Below are 9415 nucleotides of genomic sequence, written 5' to 3' on the forward strand. Positions count from 1 at the left end.
CAAAGTAATTACAGGAGCTGGGGAAATATAGAGACCTTTAAGTGTATGTCATTAACGACTGATCCTATGCTGTCTTTCCTCAACTATTGAAGGTCATTATGACCTTAGGAAAACATGGAGCCCTTTAAGTTTATGCCAGTGATGCCTGATTATGGTGTCCCTGCTCAATTATTAAAGGCCATTATGACCCTGCACAATTCTTGCTAGCCTTCAGGCAACAACACTGAGCAAGTAATACACCATAGATCCTCAACATCATTCTCCTTTAGCAGCCTTTACTTTCTTATAGCAATGAAGAATAACTAAAGGTTTCAGACATTATCTCTGAGTCACAGATTGGGGATCACTGGTCTCAACAGCTGAGGCCTGGAACCTGAACAGCTAGAGCATTCCAGATAATGAGTTGCTATATAGCCTTGGACAAGTACGTGCTTCTCTTTCCTTTCCCCTTTTGACATGTCTGTCTCATTACCAACTAGTTAAAGAATAATTTTTTTTATGAAGTGAAGGACCAGAGTTGTGTTATTTCCTGGGGATCCTAAACTATCTGTAATACACAGTAACATTTGAAGCACAATGATCCACAACACAGTCTACACTTCCTTGCAAGTACCTGAGATAGTGCAACAGGAACGTTAGCATCCTGTCGCATTATCATCAGACACAACTCCTCGTAACGGCTAGTGTAATATGGCCGAAATGCATTATATTGTAAGCAAGCAGAAAGAAAATAGCAGGTAAAAGAAAGACAGATTTATAACAATTATTGCGCTTAGGAAATCTTTTTCTCTTTAAATAAGTTTTGCTTTTAGGACTAGAATGAAAGTATCCTTTCTAAGGACTGCAGCTACCAGCATGTCCTCTCCTGCCCCTTCTCATTGATTGGTGAATCTTAGATGGACCTTTATTAATTCTCAGTACAACTAATTCAAAATTACTTCATTATCTACCACTCACAGTCAATGACATTAGGTTAAGTTACTCAGCTGTTATTTCCTACACCAAGCTATTAGAAGATTCCTGTTAGTAACCAGCTTGCTTCACAACTGTTGAAAAAGTGAAGTTCATTTTAATAATAGCTTAGGATGCCAGAAGGAAAGAGTTCAGGACACAAGACAACTATCAAAAGTAAATGTTCTGTGTTCTTAATTTAAAGGGTAAGTTCCTCTCTAGTCTTGAGAAGACTATGTATAACTCCTTGGACTGTTTAAGAACTGCACAGTGGACAAAGCATTAGCACACACTAAGTGCATTCTCTAGGGAGAAATTACATAGGTGGCAATGCATCAGATTCTGCAGTCTAATTTAATGGAACAAAATAGGCAACTCTTTAGTAATAATGCACTCACAAATGAGTCTGAACATTGAGTACTCCACAGGAAAGGGAAAGCTGGTGAAGCACCAGCCTGCTTCCATTTTCAATTTTTGCATAGCTTCTATGGCATATTCCCCATTGTTTTAGTCCAGGCTAATGACTAAGACTGCAAATGTTAAAAAAACAAAACACCCACAAAGTAAATAATTTTCTTAATTTCTAAATCATAAAGACTTGAAATAAAAGTATTTTTCATAATGACTGGGGGATTATTCAATGCACACTAACCTACATTGGGTTACAGAAGGAGAAAGACAGTAGCAAATAAGAGCAATGCATAAGTATCTTAATTTCATATCTCCACTAATTCAACTCTGTAGACCACAAATGTATTCCTTTGCACTTCAGAAGACTTTAATGCATTTTGGTTGTAATTTCAACCAAAAGTAATATTCCAGTTACTCTACAAAAATTATAGTATTAGGTAATTGATTATTCAAATTGAGACAGAAATGCTCCATGAATGTTCCCTATCAGTGAAATTAAACTTCCAATTGGTAAATACAAAGGGCTTATGCTACTCTTGGTTGCAATTGCATGTTAAAAATAGGCAGTCATTCACTGAATAAAATGATATTTCCCTCATGCCAAAATAATCAGGCAGTCCATATGAAATGTTTAGTTTTGTACACTTACCCCCTGCCATCTAGCGATCCGTCCTAATAACTACAGTAAAAATGTTAAAATGAGGTCATCTATAAGGATTTATTTCTGCTCCCTTTAGTTGTCTTAGCCAATACCTTACTGCGGTTATTCCTGCTCAAGTCACAGTGACACTGTTTACTGACATGGGCATTAACCAGCAGAAGGTTAACAGGAGGATGAATCAGTTTCAGGGAGAACATTTTCCATCGACTTGTTCTTGGACTTGGAATCAAGTCCAAACCAATTTTTGGAGATCATTTATCCACACCTTCTACAAAAGGCTCCCTTACTAGCATTTAGCAAATATTCCTGTGGAAGTAACTCCAGCAGCTTATATCAATAACACCTCTCACTTCTTCTAAAGAATTATTATCTCCTTTCTTTCCATTTCTAAAGACAAATAATTATGCCTCTGTCCTGGATCACAGAATTTGATCGTGTTCTGAATCCAAGCAACAAAAACATTAATTCCGGCATATATCACAGTTTGCCTAACAAGTCAATAGACCAAATCCTTAAGTTAACCTCTGAATTAGGTAACCAGACCCAAAAATAGGCAAGAGAGGAATGGCAGATGTAGACTGCTTTACACAACATGTTCCAAATGTCATGCTATTCAAAATGTTTCAAGTCTATGGTGTCCTCCTAGAGGAGGTCCATTCCCTTCCATAACTTCTGAGGACAAAAGGATCTCAATAGATTTAAACAATATTATAAGGAGGAGGGTCAAAAAACTAAACTGCAGCCTTAACAGTAGAGTGCTTCAATTTGTTTAGAACCCTGAAAGTCAAAAATCAGCACCTTGAATTGGACTCTCAATCCAGTATGGACCCATCATCGCAGGTTCTCCCTCTCTAAACATGACTTCCCCTTCAAAGTAATATTCATAAATATGATCAAGAGAACAAAGCCATGTACACACGAACAAGTTTTCTTAATAGACCAACTCTAAGGAGCAAATAAATTTTCTAAAACAAAAAATCTATATGAGAAACTGCATTAACAGAGTGTAAAGTTGGCGTGGCAATGCACAGAAAGGTCAAACTGTCGGACTTCAGATCCACTTCTTAGACTTGTCTCTTATGCTGATGCATACATTTCATGAAAAAGACTTGAGTTATTGAGCCAAAAACTACTTTTCATATGACCTGAGCTAAACATAAAAGATAATACATGTGCATTTCATTTGTCTCGATTAACACCATTCTCACATTCAATGCCTCCTTATATCTTTGCTATTTACCTCAAGTACTTGCATGACAGCAGCTCACGCTGCTAAAGGCACATACTGAAGTTTCTCAGGTACATCCAGATGCAGGGTTCAGTTCCTATATCCTCACCTGGTCTTTGCAGAGCTTTTAATTTGATACTGTGAATCCAGACCTGTCCCTCATGTGAGGGAATTTTATCTTGAACTGAACATTAGGCCTTTTAAGTTCCAAGCTCGTATCTTAATTCCTAGGAGATTCTTCCTCTCCTCCTGAGAAATAACCTTTTAAATGATCAGCTTTCCAAGGTGTGTTTTTCAGCTTTCCAAGGTGTGTTCTTCTACAGTTTGGGAATACTGGTACACCAGCAAAGAGCTGAAGCAGAGTGTTTCTATCAAATGGGCCCAGTACAAGTTTAACCTGAAGCAGCAGTCAGATGTCAGGGAACAATGAAAGAGGGAAGCCTTCTCTTATCCCTAACCATAGCCTGGCCAGACCAGGCATCCAGGATCTAGGTATCACATGATAGTGCCACTGTGGAGAACAGAAGGAAAGCCCACAGTGACTGGAGTGAATCTTCATTCCAAATGTCTCATGCAGGCAGCAATGAGGGTGGGAAAAGCATGCTAAACATTTAATCCAACATGAAAGGTAGTTTCCCCATATTTCAACTGACCCAAAATTTCCAACAAATTACTATCGGCCTTTAAAGATTAAGTATTTTTAACGAGTGGATCTCCCGGCACTTTTCAAAGAAGTAATGGCAAGGTTCATTTTGTTCCGTATGCAAAGATGAGGACATCACACAGCAGGCCACATCTTCCCATCTAAACTGTATTTAAAATATCTCTTAACATCTGAAGGCTGAATTTGTCACATGCTACAAGTTTAGTGTAGTCAGTTCTTCAGAGCTGATCAGCAAAAGCAGTTTTCTCCTCATACAAAAGTATTAAAGAACAAGTTTCCATATACTTTTCTCAGATTTTCTTTTACAACATGATGGTCCCAAAACTGCAACAAAGATACTACTTTTGATGTTAACAATGAAGAGTTGCAATTTTTCTTCACTGTACTTCTACACTTTCCTCTTTTTCCAAGTCTTCACAAAGGCAAAGGCAATTTTTGTAAAAATTTGAAACAGTGCTTTAATTCCCAAATGCATTAAGTCTTTCTGAAAGTTGTTTAAAGGGATAAAAGTTCAAACTCTCTCCTACACATTCCTGCACAGGTGACATTATAGATGAAAATACAGTTAAGCCTGCCAGATGCTATATGAACACTAGAGAAGTCAAACCAAACCCAGGAATTTGGTCTTGTTCTATAAATTTTGCACAAATATTTAGGGGCAAAGGAGTTTGGTTTGTAACAAAGCAGGCATTATGAATACAGAAACATCTTTGCACCAAAATCCAAACAATGTTCACCAGGCCACATGGACTAACAGTTGGTTAAAGAGAGACCAAACAAGACTGTATCCTTTAAGTACAAGGATACATGGATTGCAAGGTTACACACTCTTAATGGTCGTAACTCATGGATAACTTGTAACTCGTATAAGATAGTCAGGCAAAGAACATGTCTATCAGCGTAGAAAAAAGATCATTTCTTGCATGCTTACTTCTTCACATACTTTCTATTTCAGTAAATACTATTTTACACTAAATTAATAATTTCCAGTATGTGCTGGAGCATGAGCAGGGTGACAATCAACCATAGGACATCATGTAGCTGACAGTTATGGTCATCCTCCAGGCGCACAAGAGGTAGATTGAATTCTACAGAGACCCTGGTTAAATACTTTTACCAAAACTTTTGATGAAAAGGGGTGACTCACCAGCTCTTCCAAATGCTAATTCCCCACCATCTGTACCAACTGAGAAATGTTTTAAGTTGAACCTTACTACAAAGATTGCATTCCATTTGGTTTGAACCAAATACTTCATTCTGATGCTATGCCAAAAAGAAACATTACAGAGGAAAAAATTACATGGCCTTAAACTATGTGATTCACAGCTGCTGTGAGCAGTTTCCTCACTATAAATGAAAGTAATGAGAAGGCAAGAAGCAAATTCTTTTAATGTCTAAATTAACAATTACAGTTTTACCTCAGGTTACTACATTAACTAGCTACTAGTACTAGGCGAAGGAATCATTCCAGCTGCCACTGCAAACTAGCTGTTGGCAAATGCAGCCCTTCATTCCCATAGCAAACAAACCAGCTCTGTCCAGTGAAGCTAGTGGCAGAAATGTCCTTCTGCAACCAACTTCTGCACAGCAGCAGCTACTGTTATAAATACACAATGTCAAGTAAATGCCCAGAAGTATTATGCACCATTTCACAAGCATAAAATATAGATGGTGTTTGCATTCTCTCATAATACAAGATTTCATGATAACTGGAGTAATGAGTTAGAGTAGATGACCTAGGTAGGTTTCTTTCTTCTAAACCTAAGAATGGATGTTGAATCAGGCAAATAGCAGTGGAATAAATAAAGAAATAGCACACTTACTGTGCTGATTTTTTTATTACTAGTCCAAAAATGAGTCAAAGCCTATAATTTTTTTTAATGTCCTTCTTTAAAATAGAAGACATAATGGACTATTAGGAAATGTTCTTCCAATGCATTCATTGATTACCCATACCACTATGCCTATTAAAATAAAGATTCTTCTAAGCACAGAAATGAAGTCATTCCAGTGTTTCCTAAGGGCACACAGTCCATCTTTTCCAGCAGCTTGCTCTCTACAAGGTAACAGACACTTACAGTGATTGTTGAACAAGTTTTTATTGTTTTTAGAAAGAGTTTTATGTTAACAGAATTTCAAATGTCACACAACATTTATTTCTAATAATGTCTCCAACTCAGACACACTGCTTTAAATGGGAAGGGGAAAAAAAATACTGGAACTTTACACAAAATGTAGTGCAAAATCCCAAGCAAGAATCCATTGAAGTGAGTGGAAAGGATGGCTTCAGTGAGCTTTGATGAATTTTGAATCAAACTCAGTTTAATTTAAGGATTATTATAAGAACTACTATTTTATTATAAAAACGATTTAAGAATAGTTTTTGGGGAGAGACAAACAGTAAAATAATTGCTCATTATCACATTTGTTTTGTTAATATTTTTAGCAACCCTCTGATGAAAAGTCATAATATAGTGTTGGAGCAGATATACACAGGTCCTTGAAAGGACAAAAAAAGGACAGGTATCCATTACCACAGAACTTTCCTGTAGTGGTAGAACATTAATAAGGGAGTAAACCAAGCCTCACAAATGGGGCAGAGCCCAGTGATTTACGTACGCATCATTCTAGTATATTCTACGTTCTAAAACTGATCCCTCAAAAGACAAAGTAAACTTATTCAATTAAGGCTTATTTTTCAATAACTTCCTAATTAAATATTATACTAAGATGTACTATCAAAAATACTTTTACCCCAACTCATAGTGGTATTCAGTTATCGATACTTATCATGAAGTGGAATGGATTTAAAGCCTTTACTTTCAGAAAAAAAAAACAGATAAAAACAAGACTTATGATTTGACCAATTAACTTGCTCGTATATTGTATATCTTTGGAAAAAAAAAATCTCTGCCAGAACTGGTATCAGAACAAGAGTGCTACTTTGATATCTGAGAGTTAAAAAGAGCATGCCATCATAAGCATTGGAAACCCAAAACGTAGACTTATACTGAAGTGCAACTATATGCAATTACATGGACTGATAAAAGAGACTTTTGCTTGTATAAGCTGATGCTCTAGACACATTTTAAATACTTTTGTGAGTCAGGAAGACTGTTGCATTTAGAGATGGCCCTCCACCAGAATGAACTGAGTAAACTACCTCTCAAATTATTTAAAAAGGTAAATCCAACCAAAATGTGGAGCATCTACTTGACTCCTCATTTGAAGAGGAATATCTTAATTCATGAAATCAATGAGAGAAAAAAAGAGAAAAAAAGAAATAAGAGAGAAAAAAAATACATTTCAGAAAACTTCTAGATAAAACCTGTATACTAAAATTTCCCGCAGCTGTTAAATGCATTCTAGAAGCTATACTCTCAGCATATGATGGACTTAAACAGTAAACATCTACACCCAAGACATTGTTCCCACCCACCCCAACCCACCTTCTGATTGAGGGAAGCAGCTAGTATGTGTCCAGGAAGAAAAGTACCTGGCCCAAATTGCACTATGAGAGGAAAAGCTTCAGCTGGCTGGGAATCCATATGTTTGCCCCCTCTCCCCCCAGTTTTTCTGCTATGCCTCAGAAACCTGCTGACAGTCACAGCAGCTGAGCTAAATAACCAGTCAGAAGACACTGACAAAGTTAACCTCATATAAAGATCTGGTAATGGTGATATTTATATAGACAACTGTTCAGCAGCTCTTTTTTACAAAATCTCAACAGATGACATCTGCTCTCTCACCAAATGAGATCTCTAACCACCAACTCTCCTTTTCTTCTGGAGGCTCTACCCTCACCCCCAGCTGTAAAATAGTATTCCACAACATAAATGAAGTTAAAAGTCTGAATGGGCAGACTGATAAACAACCCAAGATGTCCAATTCAATGTACCAACTGTTACCCAATTTCTAAATAGATAGAGGGAGCTGAAAAACAAGCTTTAGCAGTTAATATTCCTTCTGCCCTCACTCCCCCCCCCCCAAAATCACTTCTCTGACATCTACATTTTGCAAGCAGCTAACAGTGAGAGCCAGATTAAAATACACACTCCTGCACTAAAAAGCATGTAGCCAAGACAAGAAACTAAAGAGTAACATTCTTATAGTCTCAGTGAGATGGGACACTTGATCACATTCATCCTACACTACTTGATGCCCAATTACCAACTTCAGGATGACAAATAATTTCAAAGGTAACCTCACAGCCCTTTCCCTTTTCCAGCTCAGAGCCACTAAACATCCTCACTTACACTTTTGCCTTCACCACCTCCGTCGGGCACGGGCTCTTCTCTGCCTACAGAAGGCATTATTTCTTCTGCTGCTGCTCCTCTGTCCTTCCCAATGTTTCCTCCTTCATCCCCCAGCTTCAACCTCTTCCCCTCAGGTTGAGAATCATCCACGTCCTCCCTTCTCATCTTGGCATCTCTGCCTCGCTGCTTCTCCACGTCCTCTGGGCTGCCACAGGAATTTGACATTTTTAAAGTGTTATGGACTTTTTTTGAAGACTGATGAAGCTGCCTTTTTGAAGGGGATTTGGCTTCTGAGAGCTCCGATGTGCTCTCGCTCCTCTTTAAAATTTAAGTGGGGTTTCGAAGCCGCTGCAGGAATTGCACATAGCACTTCTGTTTCTCTGCCGCCCTCTCCTGATCACTGGGTAGCACTGTGCCCGAGGACAGTTCCCGGCGCATGCTACTCACAAGCTTCTTTCTATATTCCACCCCCTGCACCTAATAAGAAGTAATAACCTTTCCTATATTGATTGTATGCACAGTTCTGCTGCTTACGTTGCCAAAACCCTTGTACTTCTGTTCTACCTGATCCAGAGTAATTGCCTTTCCTTAAAGTACAAAATATTTGCTGCAACTTCTTTAAATCCAAATTTACCTCTGTCCCCGAGGTACATAGGGTTTTGTGGTTATATGCTGTTATTGATGCCAAGAATGATTACCCACGAAAATGTAAAGATTGCTTTAATTCCAGACAGCTTCCTTCAAAATTATTTCATTATAGCTTTTTTTTTTTTCATTATAGCATTTGTTTTTTTTTTTTTTTAACGGGTGTCCTTACTTTGTAAATTACCTTTGTATCTTCTAAATTCATATTCCACGTTGTCATGTCAATTTTGCACAACGTGTTCTGGTCCTACAGGTGTAGGAATGAGATTAAAATGTGATTAGGAGAACCCAGCATGACAGTTTGGAGATCGTTTTTGCACTCTCAGCCAGTTTATGAAAAACACCAACACACATAATCAAAGGACTGGTGTAATAGCTGGACTTTTTTTTTTTAAAAAGTAACAGTAAGCTAGTGTTTTCACATATAGACTACAAAAAAAAATGCTGCTTCACCTCATTCTTCCAATACAGAAGGCAATATGAAGTAGAGTTTAAAAAAATAAAAGGTAATCTGAGTTCTGTTTTCTCCTGCTTAAGTGCTTGTAGATTTAAGTGAGGTTCCACATAACTTGCAGGTGAAGTAAATCCCTAAGAAGCCC

This window comes from Mycteria americana, chromosome 12 (genome assembly GCF_035582795.1).
Source record: "Mycteria americana isolate JAX WOST 10 ecotype Jacksonville Zoo and Gardens chromosome 12, USCA_MyAme_1.0, whole genome shotgun sequence".
Taxonomy (NCBI): domain Eukaryota; kingdom Metazoa; phylum Chordata; class Aves; order Ciconiiformes; family Ciconiidae; genus Mycteria; species Mycteria americana.